This window comes from Myotis daubentonii, chromosome 11 (genome assembly GCF_963259705.1).
Source record: "Myotis daubentonii chromosome 11, mMyoDau2.1, whole genome shotgun sequence".
NCBI classification, from domain to species: domain Eukaryota; kingdom Metazoa; phylum Chordata; class Mammalia; order Chiroptera; family Vespertilionidae; genus Myotis; species Myotis daubentonii.
Window position 1 is genome coordinate 54314615 of NC_081850.1, and position 20413 is coordinate 54335027.

The 20413-nt window shown below is 49.1% G+C and overlaps 1 protein-coding gene across 2 annotated transcripts in view; it reads left to right on the top strand.

Annotated features, from left to right (window-relative positions):
* Positions 1–712: 712 nt before the first annotated feature.
* FRMPD1 (FERM and PDZ domain containing 1) overlaps positions 713–20413 on the top strand; it is a 65988-nt gene continuing 46287 nt past the window's right edge. For both annotated transcript variants that reach the window (XM_059657370.1, XM_059657371.1), the window contains exon 1: positions 713–824. The gene's annotated coding sequence lies outside the window, so the exon portion shown is untranslated. The remainder of the gene's footprint in view (positions 825–20413) is intronic.

Sequence of the window (20413 nt, forward strand, 5' to 3'; positions counted from 1 at the left end):
AACACAGGCCAGGGACCTGGACGGAAAACAAGGAAAAAGAGTGCTTGGACAGAGGCATGCATTGGGTATGACGGATAGAGAGATGGTGGGACTGGAACCAGAGGGGTGGTGAGATGGCCCAGGGAGTGAGAGGAGGGCTAAGTGCAGAGTCCTAGGGCACCCCAGAATTTTAGGGGGTGGGGGTTTGAGGAGCGCTCAAGGAGACCAAGAAAGAGTAGCCAGAGAGGCCAAAGGAAAGCCCACCGAGTCCAGCGACCCAGAGCCAAGGGGAGGGGGGCGTGCGAAGGAGGGCCGTTCCTTGGGACTCTTTGGGGTTCCAGTTCTGGCCCCACCGCCGCCGGTCTGGGTGACCTTGGGGAGCCCTCTTTCTCTCCGACCTCAGACTCCCTGTGGGTACCGGGCGGACGCTGCGTGCCCAGGCGGGGAGCTGGGGGAAGGCCGGCAGAGGCAGGGCCCGGGTGGGAGCGGGACCGCCCACTGCGGCGGGCCGGGACCTCCAGGGCCCGCGGGGGCGGCGCGCGGGGCTGTGCGCGCGGGGCTCCTCCCCCGGGGCGGGGGTCGCGGCGCCGGCAGCTGGCGGCCGCGCAGCTGCAGCCTCAGCACCTGCCGCGGCCAGACGGCGCGGGCGCGGGCACGGCGGGGCCCTATCCCCCGCCCCCCCCCCTCCCCCGACTGCAGCCGCGGCGCGGGAGGCGGAGCCCGAGCCGATCCCGAGCTGAGCCGCTGCCTGAGCCTCGCACGCGTCCGAGCCCGCCGCCGGGGCGGGGCCGCCCCTCGCCCAGAGCACAGGGTCCGCGTCCGCGCGGGCGGCGCCGCCTCTGCAGGTAAGGGCGAGGTCCCTGCGCCGCAAAGTTTTGGGGGGACTGCTGGTCCCCACGCCCCGGGCCTGCGCGATCTGCACACTGCCGGCCGCTCGGCTGCCTCCGCGCGCTCTGCTGGCCCCACCGGCCCCGGGTGACCCGCAACCACTTCCAGTCGTCTGGTCCCCACTCGGCGGGGGCGCCTCTGCGGGCTCGTTCGGGGCCTGCAGCGGTTTTAAGTCTGTACACAGTATCGGTGCTTTGCTTAAGTTTTCGAGATCTGCATGATGTAGTGCCAAGAGCGGCAAACCAGGAGGCAGGAGACCTGGGTTCAGGTGCGGCCACGGCCCGCGCCAACTTTCTGAGTGACCTCCGACCAGCCTGCCCTGTGGGTCTCAACCGCACCTGGACCGGGAGGGGTTCGCCAGGGACATCGCCTGAAGCGCCATGCCTGTCTTGCCATTTTGTGAGTCCAGGGCTGTCTCCGCTCCAGGGCTCCTTGGCGGTGGAGAGGAACGTTGGGACGGACCCACGGAAGTCAGCATCAGGGGTCATGTTGCAAACCTGCCGCCGCTTCGGCTGAGCGTTAGGAAGGGTGTTGAGTCAGCCTCTGGGAATAGTCGATGCTCCCGGGGCTGGGCGTCGGGTCCCTGGCTCTCGGTGGCTTCTCTGCCATGCCCTGACTGTGTGACCTTGGGCGAGTACCCCCACTGGTGTTGCGGGGGAGGGCGGGAGGGTGCACCGGGTGCTGGCTGAGGTCCTTCCGCTGTAGATCCGGAGAGGCAGGATCGCCAGGTCTCCGTAGTTAGGGTCAGGTTGGGTAGAGGCAGTATTTCACCAAGGACCCACCCAGAACTTGCAGACGGGCGCGCGTTTACGGTCGTGTAGAAAATAAAGAAGGCATTTGCAGCTTACTTTGGGAATCCCGAAATAGATAGGGCAAGTACTTGTGAATGCTAGTGCTTTGGGCTATCATAAAATATTCAACGGCATAATGATTTGTTTTCAAAGTGGCTTATAAATCAGGAAGCGTTTCTGTTTGTGAGTCAGTTATTTTAATAAAAATCTCAAAATAGTTGCTTGGGGGGTAGGGTGGGGGGAGGGAGATAACGCACAGTTCTAGGAGTCCTGACACAGAGGCCAGCATCTACTGGTTTCTACTCTAAAGCGACGGTGGAGATGTTTGCCAGTCAAGCCGATATACTAGTAAAATCACTCCACCGCGGGCATCCTGTGGTGGGTGTTCAACGTCGGTGTGGTGGGAGCCACCTACAGTGTCGCCAGTGCATGTTTCGCAGGACAGGCGAGCGCTGGTGCAGCCACAGCGGATCAAGCGCCAGGTTAGTTCATCCCAGGCGGTGAACTTTGTTCTTTCGCCCGATGGCATAGCCTCCTGGTGCTGCAACAGCCATTTCCCCCGTGTGTGGGAGAAATCCATCACTATGAAAGGATTCGTATGGAAGTGATTTTATTATTTTATTTCCTTCCTTGACTTCCTGGTTTTCAGTTTCAAGCTTTTTGCAATCAGAACACTCGCGAGAGTGCTTCGGGACCGGGGCAGGAACATGGCAGGGCTGTGGTCCATGTTTGCCTCGGTTCCTGCCCCGGACTCCTAGTTGAGGCTCATTTGCCCAGAGACCTTTGATCTCTCAGATGCGTTCGAAGGCCACCCGTCTTCACGCACTTCATTTTTTGGTGGTTCAGCAAGCAGTGGCTCGGCACTCATTCAGGGCACAAACAGGGGAGATACCAATCAGCCCTACTCTCAAGGAGCTCAGACCTAGGGAGGGATCAAGAGGATTAGATCACAGGCCGTTCCAGGAGTTAGTAAGACGTGGGACCCCTGGGAACACGGAGGAGGGTGAATTCCAACCGGGGAGATGAGGAAGCCTGCACCGTGGAAGGCAGAAGGAAGTAGAAGATTTCAACAGGTGGTGGAAAGTGGAAAGGCCCTTGTAGGTCAAGGACCTGGTCCGAGACAAGCCACAGAGGCTGGAGAGCGCGGGGCCCAGGTGGAGAACAGCGAGTCTGCTTCCAAGCAGAGGACAGTGGGCAGAGGTGCAGGAGGCTCCGAGCCTGGCCTTGAAGCCACGCTGGCTTTGGGAGATGGTGCCTCTGAGCCTCACTGTTCTCACTTGTAAAAAGGGAATACTAGTAATTCCAAACTCACAGGGTTAAATGAGATCCTGTTTGTAAAAGCGCCTGAGTGTTTGCTTACAATGGGTGTTTGATAACAACTTTTATTAGTGTGTTCTCGGGCAAGCTCCATACATGTTGCTAGACACCATTGGGGTATCAAATGGTCCTTTTTGTTTTAGAGACCTCACCATCAGCATGAAATTCCCGTGACAGTGTCCTCTGTATTCAGGGTGCCTCCTGATTGATGCAAGGGGCAGGGACTTTTTGTAATTTGGGGGGAGCTCAGATCAGACACTGACATCAACAGCAGCCAGTGCCCTGTACATACTGTTAGGTGCTGGAAGGCCACAGAGGGGTTAACTGGAATACGCAGTCCCTGCCTCCCACAAGCTTATCACTGCATGTTCAAGGACCCAGGTTAGGGGATTAGACAGTCAGACACAGTTATAAATATATCAGCGTTGTCCATATATCCTGGGAGTGAGGCGCCGGGGATTTGCAGTAGCCAAGGGAGGAGAATAGGAGAGGATGTAAAGGACGGTGGTGCAATACCTTATGACCCTGTGTAACATCACGTAGCATCCATGATCCTGTACTTCATTTGTTCATTCAACAGCTATTTATAGAACACCTGCTCTGTGCCAGAGAATTATTCTAGGTGCTCCAGGAATGCACGGAACCAAAGGGAAGATCCCTGCCTTACTGGATTTATATTCTAGTTGGAGAAACACAATAAACAAGTAAACACATAAATAATCACAGGTTGTGCTAAGGACGAAGAAGGAAAAAAGCAGGGTAATGTGAGAGAAGAGAAGGCAGGGTGCTCCCTTTGAGAGAGCAGGGAAGGCCTGTCTGAGTCATTGAGAGGCAAAGGAGAGAAGGAGCCAGTCATGACAAGAGCTGAGGGAGGGGCGGACCAGCTCTGCAAGAGGCAGCATAGCTTCATGTGTGAGAAGGCAGGCCCTGGGGCCACACCACCTGGGCTTGAATACTGGTCCCTCCAACGACTAAATATATTAATGATCAGGTTAATTAATATTCTAGGCTTCAATTTCTTTTTTTAAATTGATTTCAAAGAGGAAGGGAGAAAGGAAGAGAGAGAGAGAGAGAGAGAAACATCAATGATGAGAGAGAATCATTGATCGACTGCCCACACTGAGGATCAAACCCATAACCTGGGCATATGCCCTGACTGGGAATCAAACACTGAGGCACGCCGGTCAGGCTGGGCTTCAATTTCTTCATCTAAACTTGGAATAATAACCCTACCTGACAGGGCCATTGTGAGTATTAAATAAGTTGATGTAAGTAAAGTACTTAGAATAGTGCCAGGTATGTAGTAAGCACCAAATAAAAGTTAAGTGAAACTGTTTCTGGCAGAGGGAACAGCAAATGTGAAGGCCTGGAGACCTGAAAGGGTTTGCTGTGTTATAGGACCAGACAGGCTGTCTGCACAGACATTATCCCCATGGTTTTTGGGGAGACTGTAGAGCAGATTACCTGCCCCTTTCATACTGTGGTTTAGGAGTTTTGAAAAGGGGAACTCTCAGCCTTAGCACTCTCACCTGCAAAATCAGGCCCCGAGTGGTGTGGTGAGCTGCTGCTGCTGCTGCTGCTTTAGGGGCGTTCCACTATAGACACTTCAGGATCTCTTCCCTCTCTCCCTTCATCTCTCTTTCCCTCAATTACCCTCCCTCTCTCACCCCTCCACCTTTCCACTCTGTCCGCCTCCCTCCCTCCCCTTCTCTCCCATTCCCTCATCCCCTTTCTCATTGACAAGGCTTGAAGAGTAGTGTCCCTGGAGGTGCTCAGTATGCAAAGGGGAAGCATGGGTAGGGCTGAGCCCATAGAGCCACCACCAAAGCTAGCCATGCCCTCTCACTGTGGGACTGATGGCCAGGCTGGAAACTCCATAGCAGGGGAGCATAGTCACCTATGAACTTACCCTCTGTCTGGATCCCTCCTTACTGAAATCTAGTCACTCACTTAGTCCTGTCATTCTTACTTCTTAAATCTTCCTCAAACATCTCCTCAGATTTCCATCCTCTCTCTGAACCTCAGGCTTCTGTTTTCTTTAAAGTGTAGCCCAGAGACCTTCACTGGGTCCCCTGTGTAAAGATAATGAAGTCCAGAGTCCTCAGCTGGGCAGATCTGATGGGCTGTCTCCCTCCCTCTCTCAGTCCCTCAGGCCCCCTCCTCCCTCACCCACTCCACCACACTTATGCCCTCCCACCCCCAGGTCTCTAGGCCTTTGCTTCTCCGTTTGGCCCCTCTGCCTGGCATGTGCCTCAGCCCTGGTGGTCTTGCTGAAGGCTCAGCTCATATCCTATCTGCCCTAGGAACTATCTCCCAGATGCCCTTGTCCCAGGGTTTTCATCTTCTCCTGATCTCCCACTACACTTAGGACCTCTCATGGAGACACCATCACCATTAACCTTGAAGGATTTTGTGTGCGGTCACCTGTGTATGTGGCCGTGGCCTTGAGAAGCCCCTGGGAGGGCGGGATTCACCCTGCAGCCCTTCTCACAGAGCCTCGCCCTAGTGCAAACTCAGTATGTGTTTGCTGCATTGGATTGACAAAAGCCTGTGATTTCCCTGAGATCTGGTTCGAGTCCAGCCAGAAACAACATGCTGAAGCTCAGGGGTTGTGGTTCTCAGCTGAACTCATTCGCAGCATCCAGATACCTCGGAATGTAGGTCCTTCATCTGAGGAAGAGTTGATGCAACCCCAGAGATGGGTCTGAATTTTGAATTTAGCTTTTCAATAAGGCCTATTTTTAAAAATATATATTTCATTGATTTTTTACGGAGAGGAGGAGAGAGGGACAGGGAGTTACAAACATTGATGAGAGCAAACCATCGATCAGCTGCCTCCTGCACACCCCCCACCGGGGATGTGCCCGCAACCAAGGTACATGCCCTTGACTGGAATCAAACCTGGGACCCTTCAGTCCGCAGGCTGACGCTCTATCCACTGAGCCAAACTGCTCAGGCCAATAAGGCCAATTTTTAAAAATATATAAAAATTTGAACCTTCAAGCTAGATGAACTTGGAAATAATTGTTCATATCATAAAAGGATTTTTCACCATACCAAAAGGTCTGGTATGGAAAGCTTTCAAATACCAAGCATGCTTGTGTACTTAACACCATTCGGTATGTAAAATTTTGATTTATGCACAGCTGCTGTGGCTGTATTTCTACTGTAGTCGAAGATATACACCAAACGTAATATACATTCACGGAGGCAGGGTAACACAGACTTAAATTTGTTTGGGTAACTACAGATGGCATTATGCAGCTCGGATGATATAAAGTTAACTCTCTGCCTGAAGGACAGTGGGAAGCTCGATTTGGTGCCTGGCCAGCTGATGGGAGGTCAGTAAGCCATTCTTTGCACGGGAATGGCACTGTTTTTCAAGGACCCGCCTGATCTTTGGAGACCTTTTGGCCAACGGTTAGAAATGGTCAGGCCTCCGATCTTTTCAGAAGCTGCTGCTAAATGACATGTGTGCTTAACACTGATTATTTGGGGGTGGGGGTGGGGGAGGAGGGACGGGAGGAGGGGGAGAGAAAGCACTAATTACGGCTAGAAAAGATATGGTGGTAAAGCTGAAGTATGAAAGTATGTGCTTTTGACCTCTCTTGAGGAATGACCTGAGCTCGGCCGCTTCAGTGAAAAGGGTAACATGGCAAATTTTCAAAATCCTGAACGGAAGGCGCTTCAGAGGAATCCATCCGGATGCAACGGTGCTTAGTTCTCCGAGGTTCTGACTTAAGAGAAGACAGATGCGCAGGCAGAGGAGAAATGAGCTTCCTGTTCTTTGAGCATCCAGAACGTAGCGGGTGGGCTAGACCTGGTCACGACCAGCGATAGTAATCCAGCCCCCCACCCCCAAAAAACAGCCTCTCCCAGGCTGACTTGTGAGCGTCCAGGTAATTAAGCTTCTGGGTTAACTGCTTTGTTGTTTCCTTTGTTCCAAATGTAGGATCCAGAAGGCTGCAGAAGGAAAAGCAATGGCTGAAATAAAGATGAGGTGCCACTTATTTCTTTTTACGGAAGTGATTCAGCGGGTAGCTGGAGTCTCTGTCCTCTCTGGTTTTCCCTGGAGAAGGAGCTCACGCCCAGGCTGCCCGGGGCTCCTCTGCTTCTGAGACATGTGCTGTGGCTCCTGCTCAGGTTGGAGGGTGGCGTTCACAGGAAGATGCGTGCTCTTCCTCTTCCTTTCTTCCTGGGGGCAGGGGGCATTTTGTATACAGGGGCAAGAAGGAGTCATCACTCCTTTCCTGAGCGCGCTCCTGGGTAGCTGCAGCACTTAGTTCTTTGCAAAAGCTTTGCAGTAAGTTTCTTAGAGCGTTCCCTGCCTCTATTCCAAAAACCTAGATCCACGCAGGCTGTTTTACAGGATATCTTAGCTGACAGTCGTGGATCTTCAAATGGGGTTGCCAGCCCTGGAGAGGATGAAGAGCCGCCTTTGTCTGGTGCAGGAATTCCCCCAGCACAGCCAGCCTCTCTCTGCGGTGGCCCGCCAATCCCCGAGGCCCTCCTATGCCATTGTCAGTGGGCTCTGATTATTAGAAAGTTCTTCATGGTGCTCGACCAAACCCTTCCTCCAGGCAGTGGCTGCCCCGTTGGCCTTGATTCCGCCCTCTGAAGCCCCACACAGAAATCCATGTCTTCTTCCCCTGGACAGCCATTTAGCCAGGGGGACATTCAAAGACAGGGGCCAGGTCCCCACGTCTTCACTTCTGCAGTCAGAATGCCCCAGTGTATGCAGAGCCCTGCAAAGGACAGGGCTAAGCGTTGGCACCGCCGTGCAGGTGGGGCTAGGCAGCCCGGAGGCCCGTAGCAGCCTCCCGTCAGAGTCTGCCCTTGTTGAGCACAGCCGAGGCCCAGTTAGGCTCTCTGTGGTCCCCCTAGCCTAGGGCCTAGAGTTTGCTGTCAGGCCCTCTAGGGGCTGTACACTGGGCCACTGGGGAGCTGCATGCATGTTGGTGTCATGGAGACCTGGTGGGCTGTGGAGGAGGGTGTCCCGAACCAGTGCTCACGTGGCGTGGTTCTGGGTGACTCAGCCGCATCTCTGGGACTCAGATCCCTCATCAGTCCAATTACTTCTAAGGTGGTGCGTTGGTTTTCTGTGGCTGTTATTACACATCACTGCAATCTTGGCTTAAAACAGCAGAAATGTATTCTCACTCAGTTCTGGAGACCAGAAATCTGAAATCAAGGTGTCGGCAGGGCCACACTCCCTCTGGAGGCTCTAGGGGCGAATCCTTTCTTTGCCTCTTCCAGCTTCTGGCATGTCTTGATTTGTGGACACGTCACTCCAATCTCTGCTTTCTTGGTCCCATTGCCTCCTTCTCTTCTGTCTGTGTCAAATCTCGTTCCACCTCACTCTTAGAAGGACACGTGTCTTGGGATTTAGGGTCCACCTGGATAACCTGGGATAAACTCCTGCCTGAAGATGCTTAACTTAATTACATCTGTAAAGATCCTTTTTCCAAATAAGATAACATTTACAGGTTCTTGGGATTAGGGTGTGGGCATACTTTTTAGGGGCTGCCCTTCAGCCTTTGGGAGCTCCACTTTCTCTCCACCTACGTGGCTGCCTTTTCTCTCAATTGTATTTGGACCCAGCTCTCTGGAGTCACTAGCGCAGGTCTTCATTCTGCATGTGTCACGTCTCTTTCTTCCCCTAGTGTCCTGGCTGCTGCTGTGCAGATGCCGGGCTGCTCTGATCATCCTGTTCACAGATGTGGGAGGGGGCTCAGGGATTAGGCTGCCCAAGGAAACGCAGGTCTTGCTGGGCCACTCCCTCATTTTCACCAGCATGCTCTAGCTCAGGGGTGGGCAAACTTTCTGACTCGAGGGCCACAATGGGTTCTTAAACTGGACCGGAGGGCCGGAACAAAAGCATGGATGGAGTGTTTGTGTGAAGTAATATAAATTCAAAGTAAACATCATTACATAAAAGGGTACGGTCTTTTTTTTTTTAGTTTTATTCATTTCAAACAGGCCGGATCCGGCCCGCGGGCCGTAGTTTGCCCACGGCTGCTCTAGCTAGTCAGTGGAGTTTTTATCAATGGGAAGGAGAAGCTGTGACTATTAAAATATTCATTACCAGTTCTTAGACTTAAGGGAGATACCGAAGATTACGTGCTCTAGCCAGAGAAGGGACACAGAGGAAGACTTAATGCCCTTGCGTTTCCCCTCTAATTTAGTCTGAGATTGGCTCATTGGACTTGAGGGAAATTATTTATATTCTCTGTGCCCAAACACATATCTCTTTCTGTAAAATAATAATAATAATAATAATAATAATAATAATAATAAAAAGTAGGAAATGCTGCTTTGCTGACCTGAAGTGTGCTGTAGTGTGACCTTCTTGCCCTTTAACTAGTCTGTTTCAGAAGTTCCAAGGTTCTTTTTTATTTTTTAATTCTCACTCGAGGGTATGATTTTTTAAAATTAATTCGTTTATTTTTTATATATTTTTATTGATTTCAGAGAGGAAGAGAGAGGGAGAGAGAGAGAAACATCAATGATGAGAGAGAATCATTGATCGGCTATTTCCTGCAGGCCTCCTACTGGGGATCGAACCCTCAACCTGGGTATGTGCCCTTGACTGGAATCGAACCTGAAACCCTTCAGTCCACAGGCTGATGCTCTATCCACTGAGCCAAACCAGCTAGGGCTGGAGGAAATGTTCTTATTGATTATAAAGCAAGAGGAAGGGGGAGAGAGAAAGAGAAACATCAATGTGCCAGAGAAACATTAATTAGTTGCCTCCTCTATGCGCCCTGACTGGGGATCGAACCGGAAACCTAGATAGATACTGGTATGTGCCCTGACCAGGAATCAAACCTACAACCTTTTGGTGTACAGGATGATGCTCCAACCAACTGAGCAACCTGGCTAGGGCAAGTCCCATGGTTCTGTTTTTGTTTGTTTGTTTTGGTTTTGGAGAGAAAGGGAGAGGGAGAGAGAGATAGAAACATCAGTGATGAGAGAAAATCATTGATTGGCTGACTCCTGCACTCCCCCAACTGAGGATCGAGCTCATAACCAGAGCATGTGCCCTGACAGGGAATCAAACTGTGACCTCCTGGTTCATAGGCTGATGCTCAACCACTGAACCACACTGGCTGGGCCCATAGTTCTTTAAGTGGGATCTTCAGTCTGCTGCTGGCTAATGGGCTCTCCAAATGCAATGCACCATAAAGCATGGGCACCACCTGGTTTGCAGTTGATTTTCCTGAGTCTGGTGATGGAGCGGGGGTGGGGGGGCATGGGGGGGGGGAGTAGGCGGAGACCAGTGTCCTGAGAGGGTCTGGCACCGAGCAGCTCCCAACTCTGCTTATGGCTGTCACTGCTGCTCCAGGATTACTGCCTCACACCTGTCCAGAGCATCCTCCTGGACTCTGCTCCACAGAGTTCAATATGCTTTGCTAAGAAAGGCCTGCCTAGGGATGGGGGTGGGAGGGGATGGGAGAAGACAGGTGAATCAGACCCTGCCCTGTCTGCAGCTGCCAGGAGGGACTGACGTTTAAACTGAGCCCTAGTGAGTGAGTAAGATAGAGAAAGAGGGGAAAGCCCAATGAAGCAGTACACCCAGAGGTGCCCTCAGTTGTATACCCACCAGGGCCCATGGTTGTCCTCCTCCTGGCCATCCAACCAGAGCTGAACTGGAAGGACCTCAGGTTTGAAAGGGACCATAAGGATCACCTAGTAAGGCAGATATTCCAGCTGCACTGCTTGGAGCCCCACGAACAGGGAACTGGAGCAGTTCAGAGATCTCTGCTTCTCGTTTTGCTTCTGGGTTTAAAGAACAGCGATTTTCCCATTTGCCAAGGCTTGTCCGATGCAACCGCTTGGAAATATCCCCACACCAAAACGTCCTGCTTTGTCTGGGAAATCTTTTTCCAGGCTGGGGAAGCTCTCCCACTCCTGCCCCCTCATCCCTCCAAGATAACCTCTCCAGGTCGTGTGGTCACAGGGTGTTTCTGCGGAACCAGTCCCACTTGACTCTGAGCTTCTCTTGGGCTGAGCCTTGCTGCTCACTCAATCCAGAGCCGAGAAGAGGGCTCAGTCCTGAGCATACAGTGTTGACTGAAGAAATGAAGGCCTGTGACTATGATGACTGCCTTACTTGCATCTAGCTCCCAGCTGCCCTCATTGCTCTTTGCAGTCACCAGTGGTGTCCTAGCTAAGTCAAGGGCAAATGTGGGCCTCTGTGTCTCTCTGTCCTATGCCTGCTTCTGAAGGAGGGATGATCTGTCAGCCTCGTATTAAGGAGGGATGGCCCCTGCTCTCTATACTTCCAGAGGATGGGAAGGCTGCTGAACTAAGGTCCAGTGGGTCATGGCCACGCTCACCTGTGAACTTTCTCACTCGGTCCAGCGGCTCTTCCTTAGCACCTTGCAGCCTCAGGACTAGGGTCGGCGAGGCACTGAGGTGCCGGAGAAGGTACTGGACTTTTTACTGTCAAACCTGGGTTTTCTAGCTGCATGACCTGAGGCACATTATCTACTTGCTTATTTAATTGATTATCTTTGAGTGTTGAACTTACAGAAGACACATGGAGGATATGATCGCTGTTTCCCACCTACACATGGTAAATATTCAATAAATGTTCATTTCCTTCTTATATTATCTGAAGGGTTGTCATGGAGAAGAGAGGGAAGGCTTGTTCCATGCCTGAGGGACTGTCCAGACTCAGACTTGGTTTTCCCCCAAGTTGTCATCCTTTCTAAATTCCATGAAGCCCCTCAGCCTCCTAACTCCTCCAGCATTGCTAGCATCCTGGATTTCTTTTCTTTCATTGCTAGCAGCTCTGTGTGTATTTGGAGAGGTCGCTTCCCGTGGCTGGAACTCAGTTCCCTGTCTCTGGACTGGGTTATTTCTAAGGTCGTGTATAGCCCCGGCACTACATTTGATTTCACAACATAGGTTGATCATCCACTAATTGGAGGGTGATGGCCTGGGCCCCAGGGCACATAGGGATAGAGGAACAGTCATCGGCCTTGTAGTGGCCACAGCCCAGTGTGAGAACAAACAAGTAAAGCATTGTGATGAATGCTATGGAAGGGGCTGAATCCAGAGCTGGAGGAATCCAACCCAGAACAGGGAGAGGCTAGCCATTTGAGGAATGAATGGGCTCTTTGCCTTCAGGGAAGAATTACCCCCAAACGCTTGTTGCCTGAATGAAAGAATGAATGATGAGGCTAGTTCCCCCCAGGTGGCATTCGAATTTTTCCTTTTTGAATTGGAATTATCAGCATGGAAAATCCCAGCAAAGAGGCAGGTATTAGGGGCCTTGTTTCCTCTCTTCTCCTCCTGCCTTTCTGCAAAGAAAAAAATAAATCCAAATCTCCAGAATATATTGACCTTTGCTCACAGAGCTCTTGGGATGTGCAGCACAGTTTAACAAGTACCGTTTGTGTGCCTCACTGAGAAATGTCTAGGTAGACGGAGAATTACATGCCTAAAGAGGATTAATCTATCCTCTGCCACGATTCTGTTCAGAGCTAATTTTCAAAGACAGTTTCCATTTCCCCAGTTGTCTGAATGATAGTTACAAATTGTGCACTCTCGTGCTTTCTCTTGTATTTATTCTACCCAATTTAATTTGGTTAGATTCCATAAGCTTTTATTGATTGTCTATTATAAGTTAGCCATATGTTGAGAGGCTAGGGGTATGAGAGAATGTATCACTATCCAGAAGTTTCTTTTCTAGCTGGACTGATCAAACATATACCCAGGAATCAGCAAACAAAACCATCTATTCATTGGGGGTTGCTGAGTAGATTGGTGTGAGTGCCAGGATTCCCGCCCCACCCCACCCTACCCCCCACCCCCACCCCCGGCAGAGAAGTGTGGAGAGATGGATGGTGAGGATGGTTCTCCAGAAGGCTGTTGGAGGAGTCTGCACTGGAGAAGGGCCAGGACTGCAAGCAGAGTGGAGGTGCAGGGAAGAGAGCAGAACAGCAGGTGAATTCAGCATGAACTAACTTTTCATTCTCATCTTTAGCCCCTCGTTCTCATGCCTTAATAATGAAAATAGTCCTTCAAAAGATGACACTTTAGCATGTCTCAGGACCTTTGCCTAGTCTGCCCTGTACCCTCAGTAAAACTCCACGTTTTCCCTTAATTCAAATCTTCTTCTGCAAGTTGGTCCTCATTAACTTTCCCGTTCTGGGCTTTTCATCGTGTTTTGTTAATGTCTTAGTATGGCGCCTGGAGCATTACGGACCCCCAAGAGCTATCAGGCACATAAAAGGATGAGAAAACAAATTACTGATTATTGGTTTTTGAGTCTGACTTACTACTGGGACTGTGAAATGTTAAGAAAGAAGTGGAGGGCACCAAGGTGAAAATGTGGGTGGCAGGTGCTGAGGGGGTGTGTGGGGGGGGCACTGGGCTGCTCTTGGTGGGGGGGGGGGTTGGGTAAATACTCTTTGGAGAGGGAATAGGATATTGGCTTTCCAATGAATAGATGCACACAATTAAAAGAATACTCTGAAAAATCACTAAACAACATATGGGGGGAAACCTGCCTCTAGTCTAGAGTAATCAAAAGGCTGCAAATAAAAGCAGCAGCACCTCATTAATAAACTCTACTAAATCAGGGGTCAGTGAGCAGTTGGGGGAAATAACTTTCCCATTGTCTGAGGGAGTGAGCCTGGGTTAACTTTTCTGGAGGGCAATCTGGCCATATCTAAAGCCTTAAAAAAACTTGTGCAGTCTTCCACCCAGCAGTGCCTCTCCTGGGAATCCATCCTCAGCGAATAACTAGAGATGTATTATGCAAAGATGCTTATCTCAACATTGTAATACAGACATTGCTAAAGTAAACCAGTTGTCCAGCGATAGCTTTACAAACGACCCTCCTAGCTATATGAAAAAGAATGTTTTCGAACAAGAAAGAGGCAGGAGAATTGTTTTAAGAGAAAAATCAGGCTATAAACCAGTACATACAGTAAGTTCCCAATTATGTTGAAAATGTGTATTTTCACCCAAAAGTCTAGAAGGGTAATTAGCAGCTTGTGGAGTATAGTGGATAAGTTTTTATTTTCTTCTTTTCCAGGAAGAAAAATTTCCAAATTTTCTACCAAGCACATATATTACCTTTATAATCAGGGGTGGGGGTGGGGGGGGGGGAGAATGAGTATTATGTAAGAAGAAGAGATAAGCCATTGGAGAGCACTGTTGGAGTCTCATTGGGTTGAAAGCAATTCAGACACATTGTTTATCTTGCAAATTCCAGACAGGTAGTGTTTTCAGAAGGCAGAGTGGTCTTAGGTCCATTTGTGTGAGTGTATTTATAGAAGTGAAAGCTTTGGGGAAGGAAATAGATTGATTTTTTTTCCCCTTGAACTTTTGAAATTATTTTTGCCACTCCATTTGTAATTGAGCCCACGGAGCTATTCTCATTTCTTCTTTTCTTAGGTACTACGTTCGACCTAAAAATGTTAACTGGCTTAGGATGTGGGTTTTGCTAAAATTCCCCTTGAAGTCTTCACTGGACTCATGCTTCACCAGTGGGGTCCCAAAGAAGACCACCGTTTGAAATGTACTTTGCTTTGCTGTCTGATGCTCTCTGCCCCCACAGCCTTGGATAAACCTGGACGGCCCAATAGGAAACCTCTCCTGCTTTGTTGGTGTGGTTGCATCAGCCACATGTAAGGGACTCAGGAGAAGGCACCTGCTCTGGGCGCTGTCTGTTGGGAAGGTTTATTTAGAGGCCAATCTGGCATCCACCTTATCCCGTGGACGTAACATTAGTCTGCAGAAAAAGAGATCAGAGCTGGGTGGAATCTCTTTAAATATTAATTCTAGCGATGCCTTTTGCCACACATCTCCAAAGAGCTCTGAACATTTCACAGACATTACCTCATCATTAATTTTCACAGCGTTCTTGGGTGAGAAGCGGATGGCAACTATTATGGTCTCCATTTAGGGCGGAATAAAACATATATTTTAGATAGTTAAAATAAACTTAGGCGTTGTACTGACTAGCTATTAATTGGTTTTTAAAAATTGAGGCAATATTTTGGTGTCTTGTTTCACAGTTGTCCTGTATTTCCCACAGATTAAATCGCCTTTCTGCATTTTTCTCTACCAACATTTGAGTGCCTACTGTGAACTACAGTGCTGAGCAATGTCGCTAGGAGGGACATTTAACCTCCTTAGTTCCACACTTAAGACCTTTGATGTTATGGCTTCTACCTGCCATTCCTACACTAAATCTCTCAACCCTGCTTCACAGACCCATTGTCCCCCTCAGCCCTAATCCTAACTTGTCTTCAGTGTAGCTCTGTGCCGTCTCCTTTCTTTGCATTTTCTATGCCATTTCCCAGCCACTGCCCCAGTGCCCTTCTCTCCACTCCTGCAGGTCTCACTTGCCTCTTCTTCACAGCTTGGTCACCTCTTACACAAGGCCTGCTCCGGTATCACCCTACTGTGTCCACAGCTGATGTGATCTCCCACTGTCCAATCCCCAGATATTCTACCAGCATCTCTGCTGTGGTCCTTACTAATTTTTACTTTGTATTTTAGAGATTTATGAATACTCCTTGATGGTATTTCAAGTTTCTTGAGTGCAGGGATAGTCCGATTCATCTGTATGCGTTTCTCAGGGACTTGCCCATGTTAGATGTCCAAGCACTCACTTGTGTAAAGGAATGAAATGGACATAATTTCAGGCCAGAGTTCACCAGTTTGTGCAGAGCCCTGTGGGGGACAGAGGATAGAGGTCACCGATAGAACCCTGCTTGGCCTGGCCCTTCCTTTGATCCTAGTCACTGAGGCCACTTGCTGCCTACAGGCCTGTTCTGACCTCTCACTGCCTCCACACCCACACCCTCTGAGGACCACCCCCACACCCACACCAGCTCTCATCTAAGACTTGTGTATTAAAAACCACCCTTCTCTCATGGCGTTCTGGGGAGACATAGGGAAAGGGACATTGGAGTGTTTTTAAGGGTCACCTCTGTGCTTATTTCTTTTTCCTCTGTTGTGCAAATCACCCACACTGTATGGGACCCTTTATCCAGAGCATTCTCCGTTCACATTCACGAGCGGGCATGAGGGCCGGGGTTGGCTCGTGCTCCACCTGTGGCAGGCTGTTGAGGCTGGGCAGGTTATTTAATCTTCCTGTGGCGTCATTTCCCCATCTGTTAAGGGGGGGATAGTGTGCTTGAGGGTGACCTGCCTCCCTGGGATGCTCTGAGGCTTATTGACTTAATGCCATTGCTATTAACGTTAACCAAAGATGGCTGGATGGAACCGGCTGGAGATGGGGCACAGAATAAATATTACAACCATAAAATGGACGCCTCGTGAGACCTTGGGCGTCATTTTCTGTGTTGCCCTTGGCACAGAGGAAACCAGTTAGCCCATCAAGGACCTCTAGGACTGGAAGGGCCTTAACAGGCTTCCAGTCCCGCCCTAGTTGGTGTGGCTGTGCAGCCGTCGGTGGCACCAGGGAGGTCCCAATTGCAAGGCTGTGGTCCCTTTTCAGGATGGATCTTTTGGTTATCTTGACTGATTTGTCATGAATGGTCACATATTCTTTTGTGTGTATGTAAATATATGGTAAATATATATGTATATATCATAAAATTTATTTTTAAAAATCCATTTTAAAGTGCACAATGTAGTGGCATTAAGTGCATTCACAATGTTGTACAACCATTAACACTATCTAATTCCACTAAATAGACACACCCTATACCCTCCTCCATTGAGCAGTTGGCAACCACTAATCTGTTTTCTATCTCTATGCATTTACCTAATCTGGATATTTCATATAAATGGAATCATACAACATGTAGCCTTTCGTGTCTGGCTTCTTTCACTTAGCATAATGTTTTTGCAGCTTGTCTATGTTGTAGCATGTGCCAGTACTTCATTGCTTTTTATGGCTGAGTAATAGTCCATTGTATGGATATGCCACAGTGTGTTCATCCATTCATCCATTGATGAACCTTTAAGTAGTTTCCCTCTTTTGGCTATGTGCGCAGTGTCACTATGAACATTCATGTACAAGTTTTTGTTTGAACATCTGCTTTCAATTCTTTTGAGTATATACCTAGGAATGGAATTTCTGGGTCGATGATAACTATAGTTTAACTTATGGGAGAACCACCAAAGTATTTCCATACCCCTTTTTTAACCTTCCTTCTCCCCAGCTCTCAGTTCTCTCTGACCATTTCTTCTCAGTTTGCTTCATGACTCTCTTGGGTTTTCAGGCCCAGAAAGGATAGTGCCACTCAGGGTTTGTTCATTCCTTCCGTAGTTCTGCTCTTTCTACCCTAGTGGTCCTCAACCCTATCTGCACATTACAATGATAGTTCCTTTAACAAACCCTGACCAGGACCCACCCCAGACCAGTTAAATGCCCGTCTCTGGGCTGATGGAACCTGGGCATTGGTGTCATTTAAAGGACCTCAGTGATTTGGATATGCAGCTCCTTTCAGGATAATCATTCATTTCATAGTTTCAACCTGATGACCGCCTAGTTTTTATTTCTGCTCCAGCTGTCTACTGGACATATCCATGAATGGTCCTCCAGTACGCCAATTCAGCTGTCCCCAACCAAACCCTTCATCTTTCCTCACAACCTGCCCTCTCCCCGTGTTTTCTCCTTCAGTGAAAGGGACCACCGTCTCCAGGCATCCAGACCAGACACTCGAGACTTATCTATGCCTTTTCTCTCTCTGTTATTCCAATTTCCCTTTGATTGATTCGTTTATTCAATAATTTATTGCCCAGTCGTTAGGACCGAGGGCAATTGGAGGGACATGCAGCCTAGGAATTATGTTAGGATGACAAAAAAGACATAGATGGAACACATAAGTCACAATATAGATGAGAGGATAACCTGAAATTGACAGCAACATTATTATAACTACCATTATGAGGACTTTCTTTGTGCATCCAGTGTATTCTGGTAATACTTCATATGTATATAGAATCTAATTTAGTGTGAGGTAGGTGAAGGCAGCCCACTTCACATGTGACAGTACAGGTTGAGGGAGGCTAAAGTACTTGTTCAAGAATGGTGGTTAGCACATGCTTAGTGAGAGTTGGGATTGGAACTCAGGTCATGTCAAAGCCTGTGCTCTTGACATGAGAGGTCCCTGGGGAAGAGCCATGAGCCCAGCAGCACTGTCATAGCGTGGAAGGAGGAGGGTCCAGATGTGACCACCAACTGAGATCATCCATGCTATGGGAGCGCTTTGAAAACTGTAGAGCCGTGGTTCTCAACCTTCTGGCCCTTGAAATACAGTTCCTCATGTTGTGACCCAACCATAAAATTATTTTCGTTGCTACTTCATAACTGTAATGTTGCTACTGTTATGAATCGTAATGTAGATATCTTAAATGCAGGATGGTCTTAGGCGACCCCTGTGAAAGGGTCGTTTGACCGCCAAAGGGGTCACGACCCACAGGTTGAGAACCGCTGCTGTAGAGGGTGGTGCAGATCCCTTGCAACCTTTGCTCATGTCTCTAGCAGACCTCCTCTTCCATTCTGCTCCGAATTACAGGTAGGTGTTTATGTCTCTGATTCCCCGGGTGAATTCCGGACTCCTTGAGGGTGAGAACTGGGCTTGCTTATCTCAGTGTCTCCCTCAGCCCCTGTACCTGGCACCTTGCTGCTAATCAATGAGCGTTTCTTGAATGAAAGTGTGGATGTTAGAGTTGACTCGGAGGAAGAACGGAAAGTGGGAGCCATGGTGGTGTTTGTCCAGGGATGTCACAGCTAAGCACTTCCCTGGAGGTTTGACTTAGAGAACTGAAAAGAAAGAGAGGAACTCTGGGGTTCTTTGGAGATATGAGTGGGAGAACCCATAACAAGATCTCCAAGGGAATGGACTTCAGCCCAACCTCTGACTTCCAGTTCCATGGCACAGGAATAATCGGATAATCTGATTCTTTTTGCTTCCTAGCCCTTCTCACTTTCTAACATTCTTTTTTTTTTTTTAAATATATTTTATTGATTTTTTACAGAGAGGAAGGGAGAGAGACAGAGAGCTAGAAACATCGATGAGAGAGAAACATCGATCAGCTGCCTCCTGCACATCTCCCACTGGGGATGTGCCCGCAACCCAGGCACATGCCCTTGACCGGAATCGAACCCAGGACCCCCCAGTCCGCAGGCCGACGCTCTATCCACTGAGCCAAACCGGTTTCGGCTCTAACATTCTTAATTAATTTCCTTTATTATGTCTATTGTTTCTTGTCTAGTGAGAGTTGTCCCTAGAATGTAAGCGTCATGAAGGTACTCAGCTTTGTCTATTTTGTTATTCTCCTCTCTCCCCCAATTCCCTCGACCTAAGCAAGCACTAGTAGCTTTCTGTCACTATAGATTTGCCTATTCTGGACTTCCAAATGAAAGAAATCCTATGTGGAACTGGGCGTTGGTGTCATTTAAAGGACCTCAGTGATTTGGATATGTAGCTCCTCTCAGGATAATCATTCGTTTTCATGGTTTCAACCTGATGACCATCTAGTTTTTATTTCAGCTCCAATTGTCTACTGGACATATCCATGAGTGGTCCTCCAGTACGCCAGTTCAGCTTTTCCCAACCAAACCCTTCATCTTTCCTCACAACCTGCCCTCTCCCTGTGTTTTCTCCTTCAGTGAAAGAGACCACCAATATGTGGTCTTTGATGACTGTTCCTTTCACTTAGCATAATGCTTTCAAGGTTCATCCATGCTTAACCCCTTAAGTTCACAGATAGGAAAGTTGAGGCTCAGGGAGGAAAGGGAAATGACTTGGGCCATGCGTCCTGCTGGTAACAAAGCAGGAACCTGATTTCAGATCTCCTGTCTCCCTGTACAGCGCTCTGTTCCTGCGTAGGGTGGACACAAGGGGTTCAGTAGCCGCAGCTGACCCAGCAATGTCATTCTGCCATTGACCTTGAGGCTACTTATGGGGCCCCTTCAGGTATAGCTGTGGTGAGGTGAGACCTTGCAGGTAGCATCACTGTTAGCATCAACCCTTTCCCACATCCAGTTCACTGTCCATCTGAGAAAGTGGGTGGCTTATGTGATCAGCTTCTAGTCTCCTACTTGGAGTGGCCTGGGTCCCTATGTCCTGAGATTACCAGCAAGAGAAAGGCACAGCCTAGGCCCCATTAGTGCTGACTGTGCCTCGTGCTGCCCTGTAGCTCCCAGAGGGCCATGCAGAGGCCATCTGTACAGAGCTAGATAAGAAGCTAAGCCCTTCCTGACAGACATCAAATCCTGTTATGCAGATATGAAATCTGAGTGGCATGACGTTGTCCTGAACCCATGTTTCCCAGAGGCTTGTCTTTGTACCACATGGCACCCAAGATGATTTTAGGTGATACATGGATGAACATTTTTGTTTAAATAGTTGTATATTTATTTTAATGTGTACCGGGAAGGAAAACTCCAGCATGATCAAACCTGTGATTTAATGAATAGTATTGTCTAGGGCAGT